Genomic DNA, 17,260 nt, shown 5'->3' on the forward strand with positions numbered 1-17,260 from the left:
CTATATTAAAGCATGAACAGTGCAATTTAATAAAGTGCAAAGAGAACAATAGTATGAGAAGCAGAAATGTTCAACATAAACAACAACAGCGATCAGTGGAAGTTCTATCGCCGCTGTAGCAATTGATGGTGTATAAATACATCCTGTAGAGTTCCTGAAGCACACCAAAACTATCTGTGTGCATACGTTCTTCGGAAGAGATTCTAGTGGTGACTCTCTTGTCCAATAAGAAAATAAAGCAACAAAATCAAAATGTCATACAAATAATCAATGTTCAAGATTCCAAAATGTGCTCCATTGCTTAGCATCAAGCCAAGAGCGTTTTTAAGTCTCTTTCCTTCAGTGGATTGCATAAACTATATCAATGACATTGTAATACTTGGCCCTAAGATCAATCCTTAAGGGGACCAAGTACAGGAATAACCTATCGTTTCATATTTCCCTTTCTAGGAATTCTGGAAGCACATTAAATGTTGTATTTATTTAAATGTTATTAAATTGCACTGTTCATGCTTTAATGTAATGAAGATTATTGTAGCCTGGAGTGTAAGTGAGGATTTTCTTTTTCCACAAGACCCACCAAGGCATTTACAGCACAATTCAAGGCATAGAAATTAATGGTTCACCGAGTCTTCCCACCCATATTTCCAAGTCTGGGACAGGGACTGGTTAGACAGGAAACCTGAACATCTCACTGTTCACCTCTCATAACCAAAACTAGTACATTCCCTGCCTAACATATACAGCATTCAGTTAGCAAACAGCTATAATGAATATCCAGTGCAGAGAGAGAGAGAGATCCAGCACACTACCAATCATATCAGGAATCCCAACACTGCCCAACCTCCCCGAAAAAAAATCTATCCTGAAGTCTCAACCAAAGGAACCAAATAACTGGAATGCATTAGACGTCCATTAGAGGTCCATGATGAATGGCCATACCAAAATCTTCTCGTGTAGCTCTCCATATCACCTACTGAAACTGCCTCAGAACAATGATTCAGGTGAAAATGTTCATTCCCAGAAACCAGTACAGCTCCTTGATAGCTCTGCCTTGGGTAATAGGGTCTCCCCCATAGCACTTGGCCCAATTTTTCTGAGTACTCATTGAGCAAAAGCACAATGTGGGTGGGCTCACCCCTTCCTTAGGCAGTGATAGCTAATCAACACTGTAGGCAGTTAATTCTGATTGCCAAAGGAATGCAAGTTTTATAACAGAGAGCTATAGTTTCAGAGGGTGAACTATGGAGAACTATGTTTCCAGTTATTTTTATTATAACATTAAGAACAGCGCTGGAGCACTGTTTATGTACCGAACTGATGATGAATACCAGGAAATCCTGCCCCTGAGGTCTTCCCTGAAAATGGCTTATCACAATATCTTCTACAAACATAAAACAAGGTAGATTGTATCTGTTAAAAATGCAGAAATCAACTTAATACACTCATTCTGATAAGTCACAGAAACTTTGGCCTTTTAGTAAGAATACAATGTTCATTTTACGACATATACAAGGGATTGAATAATTCATATTTTGTCAAAACTTGAGATACTTTACAAGGGGGAATTCAGGAAAAAAAGAAAAAAGAACAACTGTACTGTTGAAGGCTTTTACAGCCGGACTCAACTGGTTGTTGCAGTTAACCTTCAATCCCACAATGATCCATGTGCTGTGGTGGCAGCCAGTATTTAAAAAAGCTGCACAACCAATCAAATGTCCAATGGCAAATTAGAAGCCTTACTGGGCAAAAGTGTGATCTAGCTCTGCCCACTTTTTAAGAACACATGGCAGGTACCAGGAAAAGTGTCAGCAGGGGCCGTGGCACCCACAGATTCTACATTAGCGACTTCTGCACTACAGGTTTATGCATACGAGGACACATTCTCATGGGATTCCAGAAGGTACAGACAATATGTTTCAAACTTAGAGTTGAAGTCTCCTTAAATTAAACCTTATGTGTACACAAAAGCAGGCAAAGCAGTGGCATAAAACGTCTACCACATTTCACACACCCCCAAATTCTAATTCAGCAACACACAAAGAGACTGCAGAGCACTGTCCTGCCACTCCACTGCCCACAGAGGGCTTTTCAGTGGTGCAGAGAGGCAAAAAAGAAAAGTAACCCCGCCCCCTCACCAGAAAATCCTTCACAGGGCTCCATGGACCTATGCCATACAGGGCACAGGGCCACAGTATCTAGAGGAAACAAGTAAACCCAGTATGGGAAGGCTGACTAAGAGCAGGATTTCTGCCCCAGCCATGCCACCTCTACTGTGTGGCTCCCTAGAGCCGCTTCAGGAGTCAGCAGTGCAATTAGAATGCTGGCACAGTGCTCTGTGCTGCATCAGGATGTTCTGCCCATCAGGGGATTTACCCCTCTAATGGGATAGGTGCCTTGGGGAGGGCGTTTCTGCCAGCATAGGGCTATGCCACCTCCAGGAGTCATCTGGCCGCCTAATCTGCCTACTTCTTACTGTGGACTAGAAATGGAGACTCCAGAGATTACATGCTTGCAGTTATACTTCTGGTATGTTCCAGCACAAAGTCCCACAATAATAGGTGCAGGAAACTACTGAAAACTGCTCAGAGGATTTTAACATCTGATGAAAGGAACCTGAGTACTGTGTCAGCTATAAAAAGGGCACAAATATTTAAATGCAGGCTTCAAAATACATAGAAGCTCAGTGCTCACATGTGTTTTAAATCTAAGGGTCCCGTCTGAGATCTACACATCCCATTTATAATTTTGCAGATGCATGTTTGTTTTACAGAATTGTACCCCTGTGTCATCATACTTGTGACACACTCCTGGTTTTCCCAAATGGGATATCACAAGCCTTATGTGACATACATGCACGGCAATTTCTTCTAAAGACATACTTTGAGAGGTTACAGTTTGTAGATGAAGAGGCTTAAAGATACATCTGGATAGGGAATACAGTAAGAAAAGTTTTTCAGTGTGAGTCTCTGTAGACCCCAGCTACCAACTCCAAGAAAGCTATCATGGTAAGGTTACAGATTACGTTCTTCCAACTTTGCAGATTTTTTTAGACCTCCTATAGTTCCCAGAAAAGTATCTGTATTATCTCTGATTATTTTATTCCCACTACTACAAAACAGTCACATTCTCCCTGTGCATAGGTACACTCCCCCCCCCCCACTCCCGGAGACGTTAAAAAACCCTTGGCTTTAAATTTAAAATCAAACAGTAAGGAAGAATATGTTGCAAAAGATGCTTTTCATCGAGTACTTCACAAAGAAGAACATTTGGTAATTGGATGATTACATAATAATTCTTCTTACTCCACTCAATCACATGCCAGTAGACAAGCAATAATTATATGGAGAACATATTTCAGTTGCTGGCATAAAGAATGCTAACAAAGTGTTAGATACTACACTGAACTTATCATCGCTTTCTGCTTTTAAAAATAATCACCTGCTGTATAAGTTAAAGATCCCATCAGCAAAACATACCAGAAATTCTGTCTAAAGTTTAAATTGGGCTGATTTATCTCGCAGAACCCAACAACTACCTTCATGTACTCAATGTTGCTTAGAGCTTTTCTCAAACAGCATCTTGCCATCCACAGCAAACATTTTCTGACAATTTCTGGTTGTAGTTTTGCAGGAAGAAGAATCTGCACTTGCTTGAACTGTGGGTCCCTGTCCCATATGAGAGAGCTAGTTTGGAAACTTCATGGAAGTCAGGTCCCTGCTTAGATGCTGGGTATTGTAGTCCATTAATTTACAGTGAATCCTATGAATATTTAGGGTTGCTATTTAAGAAGGCTTGTACATAAAACTAGGATTTAATTTAGGTAGAAACCAGGTTTAGTACAAGACTAGTAGTAGAGGTGCCACAGGATGGCTTTGTACTGAGGAAAGTGCCAAGAAAGCCTCTGTTGGTTCTCTTGGCATCTCTAATCAAGAAATGATTTTTTTATACCAGCAAGAAGACTTAAGGACATTTCCACTGTAACCTGTAATCATAGTGGACCAGAAGCTTCTTTACATTAAAATGAAAGCTGATATTTTAAGGAAACTCAAGTTCTCTGTTAATGTTGTCCTTAGTCTTTAGTCATAGGTTCAGTCATCTTCCAGAGGCAAAACATTGTCAAGATTGGCCAGGTTGAGACGGACTCAGTAGTTTATATCCAACGAACTACCAAAGGGGAACTCACAGCTTTTCCACACATTCCTGTCTCCACTCCATCATCCCTTTTCAGCTCCAGATAGATTAATCCAGGGATTACGAGACTTGATTTCATTATTCCTTATTGCAGTCCATACATCGTAGTGGCTATTGATCTGTGCAATAGCAAAGGGGGAAAATCTGCTTTATACTGAAAAATGTATTGGATCCAGTGATTGTATCCAATAACATAGTTATTGAATTTAATGGATGAGCAGAAAAGTGAATTTATATGCTAGATGTGTCAAATTTATATGCTATAATTTTATATCTCTCCTATGCTGCTCTGAGACTATGTGTATGTAGAGGAGATATTCCATTTTATTGGTACAATAAATAGTGACTTCCCCATGACCACAAACGTTAACTGAAAATAATATCCCTGGGTCAACAAACTAGCCCATTACTAACTTATTCACAGCAAAACACTACATCAAGATAGCCCAGTGATCGTAAAAGTAATGATCCAGGAATAGAAATAAATCTAGGGAGGGACTTTGAAAACTTACCAGAACATTCTGATGTGTTTCTATGGTTACCACATAGAGTTATATTTGGAGGATTAAAATTATAGAATAAAAAACCATTCATTTTTCAGGAAGAATTAAAATTCAAATGAATAGCAAAGAAGTTGTGAATCCACACTTTCCCTTTGTCTTTCAATCTCAGTTCTCTAAAATGAGGACACCAAAATGATAGTGGCCATCAACACATACAGAAAGCAAGCTGATCACTGCATACAGCAAAGAGTTAAGGAGAATACAGAGAGAGTACACCTGCAATGTGGGCAGGCAGACAAGGCAGAAAGAATGTTTGGTCTCATGATGATACAAATAAGCAACAGAAAGGAAGCCAATCAACCCCAGTGGTGTATCTGCCTAGGGACAGGGGGTACCCTCTGTCCCCGATGCATCCCTGGAGGTCAAATGGAGACCACTGGCATGTGCAGAATCAGCCCCCCCACTTGACCAGGAGATTGGAAGGCAGCAGGAGGTTCACATGGCCTCATCATCTTCCAGTACCCTCAGCCTGGCTGCCCATGCATCATCATGGACGCATGTAGGGCCAGGACCAAGGAGGCTCGAGGACACCCCCCCAAGCCTCTCCCCCTGACTCCCAGCTTCCAGACAGCAGTCCCTTCTGCACTTCCCTCTAGGGAGAGCAGAAGGAACTAAAAGGCTCCATCCTCGGCTCCTTTGGTTTTATAAGCACGGGGATGGGGCCCCGTTCCCAAGCTTATAAAAGCAAAGGATCCGAGGACGGAGGCTTTCAGTTCCTTCTGCTCTCCCCAGAGGGGAGCACAGAAGGGACTGCCAGCTGGAGGGGGCAAGGCCAGGGGGAAGGACCCGGGGCCCCTCATCCCCCTGAGTTCCGCCCCCTGGCATAGCGGGGGGGGGGGCACCCAGAAACCAGCTGTTTCCGGGCACCATTTTCCCACCATATGTCTCTGGTCAACCCTGAAGATGGAATACAAGACTGGAAAAAGGTCTTAGCACAGAATTTGACAAGCATCTTAACTTAAGAGGCAACGCTTTTTGGGGCATTAGTGAAGTCTTGATACTTAACTGCTTTTTTAAGTGAAAGATTTTTTTTTCAACCACTGCAAAGCCCTTTAAATGTTAGCAGGAGAATTTATCTTTGCTATCTGTCTAATTCTTAATATTTATATAGCACTTCATATATCATTTCAGTAAACTCTGACAGGCAACTCATTTTATTACCATCTGCACAGTTTATTAAAGCATACAACACCCCTGTAATGGAATCCATTCTTAGTGCTGCATTGCTCCAGAAATAAAGGGTGCAATAGTGCCTTATTACAGTACAGTAAGAACAATCATAAATCATCCAAGCGGAAGGAAGGTGCTCAGCCTGAAGCAGAACAATATGACAATTCTGCTCTGCTGCATGCAGACATCTGCCTTAACATTCTAACAGTGCAATGCTAAGTACAGTTACATCCTTCCAAGTCCACTGGCTGGGCAATGTAAGGGTGATTCCAAAAGCCCCCCGATTTTCAAAACCAAAACAGACTCTCTCTTTTCTTGCCACAATTTTGAGTGGTCTAATTCAGCCAAGTTACACAATTAACTATACTATTTTACAAAAAGTGACATCTTCATGCTTTAACCTAGAAAAACACTATAAATCTACTTTTGCCTTCAAACTAATGCAGTTTTATAATATTACTGATGTAACGGAGCAAGGCTATAACACAACTGATTAATGCTTGCTTTAAATTTAAATGGCAATGGGAAGACAGCCAATGCTTCATAAAATATTCTTGAGTTTTGGGGTGCTTTACACTTGAAAGATGCAGAGCCAAAGTAACGGAATTGCTGTCTCCTGCCATCTGAATTATCTCATTTACCAAAGCTACCATACTGTTACTAGATGTAGACCCTGCACTACTGCAATAAAACATTCATTCAGTTACAAATGTCTGAAAAGACACACCTAAAGTATTTCAAGCTGAAGTCACAGCCCAACTATCATTTTCAAAGCCACCTAACATCTTTCCATGTACATAATCCTTTTTGTAAATTCTTGCGTTTGGCTTTTTTTTTTTTGGCTCAGTTTTTCAAAAGGGAAGACACTATATACTTGCAGGAAGAGATCTAATAAGGTGTCTGAGAGGATATCTTGCATGTACATTCAAGTTTTAAATGAAGCCGGAGAACAACCAATTTTGCAAAAGTGGTGGAAACTTTCAAATCTATGAGCCGCATTCTGAACAAAAATACAAGAGCCAGTTCCACCTGAGAAAGTTTTCAAACGCCTATCCAACACTTCCATGTGCCAGTTGGATTATTTCAAACTCAAGAGTACAAGTGTGTCGATAGGATCACCCCAATATTCACCAGGAATTACAAGAGTCATAATGCTTTTCTGTTCTTGTTTGGGAATTTGTAGTGTCCAAGCAGCGAAATCTTCTCAATACACTTAGACAGAAATAACAGAGAACCTTGTAGAGTCCTGAACACCAAGAAATGGTAGCAAGACCTTTTGAGGTCCAGAGTGCATGTTGCCTGCGACTGCTGAAGCACTGGGATAACCTTGACATTCTACACTTGGTGGCTGGAGGCCAGGGTAAAAGAAGCCTTGGTACAGTTTTCATATGAACCGATTGCCTGAGGACAGAACAAGCACACTCCCCCCAGCTCAAAGGGAGTGGGGATCCACATTAGCAACAGTAAAGATTTCTCCCAGGGGCACTGCAGGCCTTCTTTTTTCACAACAAATATCAAAGCAGAGCGCTGGAAATGTAATGGCTATTTACCTTTCCTCAGGCGTCTGTAAATTGCTCTTCCATTACCAACAATGGGCAAAACAATGGTGGATGCTTCTTTTACTCAGATGGTCAAAACTTACACATTAATTGAGGAATGCCTATTCCCTCTGTGTTCCTTTAATGGGTACTACATCACTGCAGCAATATTGACTTACTTGTGATGCCCCTTGCTACCAGACAATACTATATAATATAAGGCCACTTAGAATATTTGTATTTCCAGAGTGAGCAGTGTAATACTGCTTAGAAACAATCCTACTGTGAAGGCTATAAATGGCGTATTCCTAGGAAGAATAGTCCTATTGGTCATATCCAGAAAGAAGCATTTCCTCAGAAACAGGGGGGTCCAGGGTGGACTGCAGATCTGCTTCTAGCAGTTGAGACCTCCCACCATGCCTTTAGCCAATAGGAGAATAGTAAGGTTAGAAATGACACCATGTGACATGTTGACACAAATGAATCAGATAGATACCACAAAGAGTTATCAGTCGCGGGTGGCTGACTCTACCCCTACCCCCAAAAAATTCCAAGTTACCATTTTCTCCTTGTGCACAACTTCAAAATAAGAAACACCAACCTGATCAGAGATGCTTCAAAGGCTACTCATCTTCACTGCAAGTAATCAGCAGATGTAGAATATGTGTAGCAGAACTGAGATTGGTACAGGTATATTCCATGCCAAATAATTTTGGTGTTATATAGGCGTTATATCAAATGTTCCCACTACTGCTCTAAGTGCAAACACAGGATCACTCCTCCAGACTAACTCTTACAGAATGTTAAATTAATAGAAGCTACATAGCACCAGTCTATGAACATATAAATGCCTAAACTAGACACAAAAAGGACCAACTAGCCTATGTTATATTTAGTAAAAGTTGTGAGCTTTCTTTGCTTACAGAAAACAGCTTGGAGACCCATATGGGCACCCTTGTACTGCACCGGAATAGCAGGTCTGAAAATATTTTTTTGCTTTAAGGTCAGAAGTTCACAGCTGCATACCAAAATTCTTGGACTTCATCAATACAAACTCCACACTCCATAGCCCTGGGGAAGAAACTCAACATAAGGATCTTCAGAGCTCTAGTAACAAAACAACAGACTCCCTTCATTTTAAACCAATCAAAGCAGCATATTAACAACCACATATTGGCCAATTACTAAGGGGAGACTTCTTCCTGGGAGATAAGAAGATCCACTGCTCATTATGCAGGAGTTGCAGTGTACAAGAGCCCCAAACAGTCATGGGAGAGAAACCAAATGAGTTATTGACTCTATATACTAATGCCAGATCCTCTTTGGCCATTCTAGTGATCTCCGTTTTCCAGAAAACTATGAAATGGAAATGTTTTTAGACTTCCTAATTCCCCTAAATAGCACACACTGATTTGGCATTGTACTTTAACATATTTATTTATTTATTTTATTGGTCTTGATAGACCGCCCAACCCCCGAAGGGGGTTAGCAGACACATTTTTAAAAAGTTTCCCATGTTAGTTTCATATCATAATAACAATACTTGAAGATAAGCATTAAATTAGGGTATAAAACACATAATATGTGATGAACTCTTCCATGGTCATCACCTCAATTTCACTATTACTCTCCATAGCTGTACTCCTAATACTAGTTAATCCCATTGTTTCAAACAGGTTTTCACTGTTTTTCATTGTCACTCCAAGAACCTCAGAAAACAAAACAAGATCTCAGACCTACCAGAGAGAAGAACAATGTAATACAGAACACTGCAAGACCTGATCCACTCTTGCAGTTACACAAACTTGTGGAACACAAATGTACAAGCACACATGTTAGGTGACAATAGGAATCCCTCCTGGTGAAGCAACCAAAGCAACAATAACAATACTCATCCCTGGCCTGGAATGTAGAAAGTTATAAAAGATAATGGATCTTCCTTACTACTAAGTAATGCAAGACACACTTAACTGAATTTAGGGCTACAAGCTTCCACGCCAGCATAAGTCCTAGCACTTAGAGCCCTGAAAAACAGAGAGCTGGCAAGTTGCGTATGGGGTGCTCACAGACAGCACAAATATGCCATAGAACTGTCTTTCAAATCTGTGGCTTGAGACACAAAAGCAGGTTGTAAAGTTCAAAGTGGGTTGGGAGCCAGCCCTTCCTAATGGATGCTGCTGCCCTTTCCATTGCTCTCTTTTCTGTTTCGGAAACCAAGATCTGACTCTGCGAACAGTATCTTCCATGGAGTAATAGACAGGGAAAGGGTGGTCAAAGGTTGGAATGCAGCCTTCATATGCAAAGACTGTGTTATGTCAGAATGTTTGGGGTTCATACTGAGGGCAGCTAGTTGCACTTTTGTGCGATGTTTCTAGGCTTCTCAGAAACATCTGATTAGCTACTGTAGAAAATAGACTGCTGAACTGGGTGGGTACCAAGATTATAGGTGCCAAATAACCTTGGGCCAGTCCAATGTGGGTCACCGCACTCAGTAAATTTGGACGTGTGGATCATCATAATGAAAAGGCTGGGAACCACTCTTACTGAAAAAGAAGCTGTGTAGGTGTTACTGTAAAGGATTCAATGGTGTTGATAGTACAGAGTAGCCTTAAGGTACATTTCCACAGCCAGGCTGATGGGTAGATGCATGTTAGGAGACTTGCCTTTATCTTTCTGCTTGGGAGATGAAGACTCTGTTCCCATGGGAAACAGGAAGGGATGGGTAGAATGAGTATTATAACCCTGTACTTCACAAAGTGGGAAGTGTCATTTCCTGCCACTGCATGTACTTCACCAAGGCTTTCTAAGATATGTTAATAAATGGACTTTTTACTCCCAAAATTGCTTTTTATTTCCTCGTCTATGGAATTCCTTACATTGCTTGGGAATCCTAGATTCATCTATATTCTTGTGCGGTGGACCTCTTGTCTTGCGATGGAGAGGTTGAATGTTACTGCGGAAGGTGCGGTAGCCCCCAAAGAGGGCTCCGACCTTTCCCTTCTGGATCTGGAGAAACCGGCAGGAGAACGGGCCTCGCTGGTGGCTCTTTCCCGTCCTCGTATCAGCACGAGTCTTCCTTTACTCCGTTGGAACGAGGGACGTGACGACGACAATGGGGACTTCCATGAGTCGTTTGGGGCGCTGTCCATGGATCGAGCGCCTGTGGATCGGATCTCTACCCGTTCTCGTGTGGATTACAAACCTCAGATGCAACCTGTCATGGAGGAGACGGGCTTGACCACCTTTCATGCGGCAACCCAGGAATCCATTGAACGATTCCTGGACTCGTATTTTGGTGATGCTCCCAAGGAACCACCGTGGCACAGCACTGGGGCCCGTCCAAAGGACACCGGGACTCAACCTGGAATTGGGAGGGGTATCCGTACCGCTTCCCAATCGGACCCCCCCCATCCCGGTCCGGCGACCGCACCTGAGGTGCCTCGGGGAGCCACCGGTGGCTACGGCGGCTACGGTGTCTCCGATGGCTCGCTTCCTGATGACGAAGAGTCTGAAGAAAGCCTGCATTCCCAGCCGGACCGGTTTCCTCTCCCATCGAGAGAAGACTGGGATGAGGAAGTGGGGCGACTTCGAGATGCCCAAGCGGCATGGAACCGTGAACGCCAGCTATGGGAGGAGGAACGGGCACAGTTGCAGCAAGAGCGCGAAAACCTGCAGAGGGACCGGGAACAGCAACGCAAAGAAGTCCAGCTCGAGTTGGACCGTGCCAAAGACGCGCTCCAACGACAATATGCCCAGAATCTGTCAGTCCATGATAAAGTCTTGGAACAGTCCAGACTGGATTTACAACGGCAACGCGAAAGCGTTCAGGCTCTGCGCACGCAAAGTGAACTCACTGAAGCCCTTAAACGGGACGAACTGGTTAAGTTAGAACGAGAAAAAGCTGCTTTGCATGCGCACCAAGATGCATTGGCTCGCAAGGAGAGGGAGCTGGCTGCGTTGGAGAGGGAACTAAGGAGGCAGCAGACCAGGGGGCCCCAAGTTGGAGCCTATGCTGTTACTGATCATGCCGGTGCCAGGGGGGCCACGTACCTGGGTCCCGCCACCCAAACGCCAGCGGCACCGCCAGCGCCCCCGATTCCGCCCCCCCGTACAACAGCTGCCTGCCCAACCTGCTCAACCAGCGCAAACGCCCCCCCCGCAGGCGCCAAGGGCCGCCGAACAGGGCTACTATCGGCCCCAGATACCAGCCCGTTTTGATGGGAACCGCTCCAAACTTCCCTACTTCATCTTGCAACTCAATGCCCACTTGGAAGACTATGATGATCTATACCGGTCTGAACGCGAAAAAATACGGGACATCGGCTCAGTCCTGGATGGGGCAGCAGCCGACTGGTTCGTGACTGTTTTGGATTTGCAGGATGAGGACTCTCGTACAGTGCCCGCATTCCTCCAAGCTTTAAGAGCGCGCTTTCAAGATCCAGGCGCCGAGAATGAAGCTATCCGCACCATCAAAACCATCCAGCAAGGCAACCGCCCGTTTGCAGACTTTGTCCGTGAATTTCGTGCGGCGGCTGCTCGACTTCCTCCTGAGTGGCCTGAACGCATGAAATGCGAATACTTCTCAGATGCGGTGGACAGCAAACTACGTGAAACGGTGTTTTTAATTCGGGTTCCTCGTACCATTGCAGATTGGATCCAGTTGGGGTCTCAGGTGGCGTCTCGTTTGGAATACGCTCGTCAAGGAGGCCGCCCACGCCCTAAAACCACTACTGTGTCCACCAAATCAAGCCCAGCCGCTCCTACCGAAACCACCTCTGAACGCCGTCGCCGACTTGGATTGTGTCTTTACTGCGGAGGGCCAGGTCATCTAGCCGCCAACTGTCCCAAGAAGCAAAAACCAACCGCTCCAGCTCCGCGCACTCCGTCTGCCAAACCACCACGCAGGTCAGGGCCGCCTCCCACTGGCTCGTCTAAAGCGGTGACCGAAGGCGACCCAGAGGAGGGGGAAGCAGCTGTTTGCCTTTCTTCAGCCCCCATGGACATGGGCCCGACTCCTGACGCGGTGAGTGAAGGCAGCGCTCCCATTACTGTTCAAGCATTTCTGGCCAACCCCGCTAAACACACTCGCATTATAGCCTCGGCCCTTGTGGATTCCGGCTGCTCCCACTGCTTAATGCGGCCCCAGGTGGCAGAGGAGCTAGGTCTAGACCGAATTCCCCTGGCTAAGCCCATACCATTCACCCAAATGGACGGCAGCCCCCTCGGAAACGAAGGACCGGCCCAGTACAAAACACAGCCGGTTCTCCTCCGTTGCGCCGACCATTGGGAGAAAATTAGTTTCATTTTGGCGCCAGTGGCCAACACTCCATAGTTTTGGGCATGCCTTGGTTATTGTTACATGAACCAAAATTCATTTGGAAAGAAAGGATCCTAGAATTCACTGACCCTCCCTGCGGTGAACACATGAATTGGGAAGAAAACCCAACGTCTCCTGACACACACACCCCTCTCTGGCTTCCTCAGTGATTGCTCCCGATTCTATTGGCATCCCACCTGCATATCAGGATCTAGCCAGAGTTTTTCAGGAGCAGGAATGCGATCAGTTGCCACCCCACAGAGACACTGACTGTAAAATTGTCATACAACCAGGGGCACAACTACCCAAGGGTAGAATCTACCGCATGAGTCCCAATGAGGAGAAGGAACTTCGTGCCTTCTTAGACAAGAACCTTGCTCGCGGGTTTATACGGCGGGCTACCAAACACACACACGCTGCTCCCGTTTTGTTTGTCAAAAAGAAAGATGGGTCTTTACGGCTTTGCACAGATTATCGAGGTCTCAATGCGGTCTCCCTGTCCAATAAATATCCTTTGCCTTTGATCAAGGACCTTTTAGATGCACTCGGCAAAGGACGCATTTTTACTAAATTAGACTTGAGAGAAGCTTACTACAGAGTCAGAATTGCTGAAGGTTATGAACACCTGACTGCGTTTAACACAAAGTTTGGACAATTTGAATATTTAATAATGCCATTCGGGTTAAGTGGGGCCCCCGGAGCTTTCATGGCCCTTTCGTGCCTCCCCCCCTCCGCAAGCAGGTTCTTGAAGCTTGCCACGATGCCCGTTCGGCTGGACATTTTGGCTTTTTGAAAACTCTGCACTTAGCCCGCCGGCAGTTCTGGTGGCGCGCAATGCGCAAAGACATTGAGGCATACATTAAGGGCTGCTCGGTTTGTGCAGAAGCCAAAACCATCCCGGGAAAGCCCCATGGACTATTGAAACCTCTCCCGGTAGCTTCCCGCCCTTGGGAAGTCATCTCCATGGATTTCATTACAGATTTGCCTGAAAGTCATGGCAATACGGTTTTATGGGTGGTGGTGGACTTATTCTCTAAGCAAGCCCATTTTATTCCATGTGCCTCCATCCCCTCCGCTCCTAAGTTGGCACGGCTGTTTATTCAACATGTTTACCGTCTCCATTCCGCCCCCGTTAAGGTGGTCTCCGACCGCGGCCCCCAATTCATCTCAAAGTTCTGGAAAGCGTTTTTGGGGTTGTTGGGGGCCGCCCCGGCCGTCGCCGCCCCCCTACCACGTTCAAAGTGACAGCGAGACGGAGAGAACGAACAGAACCCTAGAGCAGTATTTACGTTGTTACACCAACTACCACCAAGACAATTGGTGCGAGCTTATTCCGTTTGCGGAGTACGCCTACAACAATGCGGTTCATAGTAGTACAAAGAAAACCCCCTTTGAAATTGTGTCTGGTCGCTCCTTCCCGCCGTTGCCACAACTACCCGCAGCTGCTTTGGACCCCCCAGAATTTCAACAATGGATTTCATCCCTAGCCGAGGGATGGAAGTCGGTCCAGACCGCCTTGCAACAAGCAAAGGACTCCCAAAAACTGCAAGCGGATAAACACCGCTCAGATTTCCCTCTGCGTGTGGGCTCCTGGGTGTATTTATCTACAAAAAATCTCAGAGACGTGCATAAATATTCCAAACTTGGCAAGAAATTTGTGGGACCTTTTCAGATTACTAAAGTGATTAATGATGTCACTGCTCGCTTAGATTTGCCTAACTCTCTTAGTAACATCCATCCTGTCTTCCATTCCAGCTTGCTCAAGGAGGCTCCCGCTTCCGATGCCTGGCACGACCCGCCGGAGAGGCCCCCACCGACTATTATTGATGGCCACAAGCACTACGAAATTGACGCTATCCTGGACTCTCGCTTTAATCGCAAACGCTTGCAATATTTAGTTTCTTGGGTGGGATATTCCTCTGGGTATAATCAATGGGTTTATTCCGAAAACATTGAAGCCCCCACCCTTATTTCTGCTTTTCACCGCGCCTTTCCGCATAAACCTGGGGGGAAGGGGTCTTCTTTAGGGGAGGCAGAGTGTAAAGGATTCAATGGTGTTGATAGTGAAGTAACCTTGAGTACATTCCACAGCCCGGGCGATGGGCCAGATGCATCGGCGGAGACTTTATCTTTGCGCGGGAGATGAAGACTCTGTTCCCATGGGAAGCAGGAAGGGGGGATGGGGTGAATGGTATTATAACCTGTGCTTCTGGCGGGAAGTGTCATTCCTGCCACTGCGTGTACTTGAGCTTTCTAAGATGTCTTAATAAATGGACTTTTACTCCCAAAGCCTTTTATTTCTGCGTCTATGGAATTCCTTACAGTTACCTGCAATCAGTCTGTGTGACTGATGTGGAAAATCATGTGTGACTGATGTGGAAAACCAGAAAAGCACGCGGCTTTTGTATTTAAAAAGCAGAATTACTTATTTGAAATTACTTGTTGCAGGGATATAGGGCAAAAACTAAACAAACCCAGCTCCTCTTTTCTCCCTTTCCACAGCACATTTTGCATTTCAAAAGAAAGGAATCTGGTAAAAGTTCCAGACATTACCCAATCACAAGACCCATCTCCATCACAATGAATGGAATGGGAAGTCATGTGAAAGTGTGCTGTCTACACATGTCATGTCACCACACTGGCCTTGACCAGCTCCTTTCACAACACAACTGAACAGATTTGTGAAAATGACAAGATTTCTGAACTATTTGATTAGTCAGCTAAAGCAGAAGGCTGATGACACTCTGATGTAGTCTCCATTTCATTCTACACATCAACCGTGTGGCACAAGAAACTAATCCTACAAGTTGAAAAAGAGAAGAGGCACTTCACTATGCTTTGAAAAATCATGCTGGATTTTAATTAATCAATCAATGTTATTTGTATTGTCGAAGGCTTTCATGGCTGGATTCAACTGGTTGTGGTGGGCTTTGCTGGCTGTGTGGCTGTGTTCTGGTAGATCTTGTTCCTAATATTTTGCCTGCATCTGTGGCTGGCATCTTCAGAGATCTGTTACACACTGTGTCTAGTGAGAAGGGAATGTTTAGTGGGGTATATATTGTCCATGTTCCAGGGTGGGGAACAGTAAGTGTTTGGGTGGAACTTGCTATGCAAAGGTGTGGTTGAGTGAATGGTATTGCGGGTGGGGTTATCAGTCCATTTACATTTGTAATCACATTTGCATTCCCCGCAGCAGCTTTTTTTGTTTCACATTATATTTTGTTTGCATTATGTTTTGTAAGCTATCTCCAGAAGGTTTCCAGGAAAAGTGGCATACAATTTTTCTAAATAAAAAAAATAAATGCCCACTGTAAAAGCAAGAAAATTATGATGTGATCAGCCAAGGGATGAGTTTAGCAAGGGCATGAAGAATGTTAATTTTTGCTCACATGAAGGTGTTCAAAACGGACACAGAATAACTGAGAAAGTCAGCACTAGACTTAGATTTCTGTACTGTTTAATTCAGTAATTACTTCACGGATTGTAGTTCTAGCTTCGTAAGTGTGTACAGTCACTATACAAAAGCCTTGGGCAGCCAAAACCTACTGTCCCAATTAAGACAGTCAGCAAATATCCTAAAATTCAAAATGTGAAGTGTAAGCATCGGAAAATCAAATTAGCCTCATTTTTGCTCACTACCTTCAAGAAAATATGTGCATGGAGAACGCAATGGCATAAAATAAAAGATAGGTTAATGAGCAGCCTGCTCTATTCTCCAACCTTGCATTCAACATCTAAAAAATATTATACCGAGTAAATCATGATGAGGGTGATTGGCTGGTAAAGGGGTTTGTGAGAAGCTCCACTCCACATGTGAATGGATGCGCTTTAAAGGCATTTCAGCATTTTAAATATGCATTATCAGGTTCAAATAAGCCAGCACTACACAGGAGAGCAAGGATGATCCTTAACTATTTTACCAGGAAAGTTCCCAGATAGCAATTGGAGGTCAAGAATAAGTTCAGCCACTCAGGCCCATGGGGTGGCTGGCAAGGAAGACTACTTAGTTCAGGCCTGGGTCTCAGCAACAGTGTCAACAGGTGTAAGCTCACTCTCCCTTATAGACCTATCCGAACCCCCTCCCTCTCTGGCCATTTATCTCAGACTGCTGCAGAACTCTTTTAACACCCCAGTCTGTTCCTGTGGGAGCATCTGCTTGCCTATCTCCCCTTAGCTCCACTTATGCTAAGGCTTCAGAATACTCACTTTGCTCCATGAGGGAGCATGGATTTAAAGCCAGCTCTGAGTCAACTCCGACACTATTTCCTGCGCTACAGACACGTACCAGAGAGTTTACATTCGAAGCTCTTTACAGCACAAGCCAGCCTAAACCATGATGAAATGCCACGAAAAAAAAGACCCTAACCCGAGGTGCCCTGGAGTCCAGAAAGAGCGAGAGATGTCCGCCTTTACCCACAGAACAGGCTGTTACGAAACAGATGCTGAACATGTGCAACACGTCTTAACCATTTCAGGAC

The 17,260-nt window shown here is 44.5% G+C and overlaps 1 protein-coding gene across 4 annotated transcripts in view; it reads right to left on the minus strand.

Annotated features, from left to right (window-relative positions):
• The window catches only part of FNIP2 (folliculin interacting protein 2), a 61,593-nt gene that overhangs the window by 43,823 nt on the left and 510 nt on the right, over window positions 1-17,260 (minus strand). The window lies entirely within an intron of this gene.

Source organism: Sphaerodactylus townsendi, linkage group LG10 (genome assembly GCF_021028975.2).
Source record: "Sphaerodactylus townsendi isolate TG3544 linkage group LG10, MPM_Stown_v2.3, whole genome shotgun sequence".
In the NCBI taxonomy this organism is placed as follows: domain Eukaryota; kingdom Metazoa; phylum Chordata; class Lepidosauria; order Squamata; family Sphaerodactylidae; genus Sphaerodactylus; species Sphaerodactylus townsendi.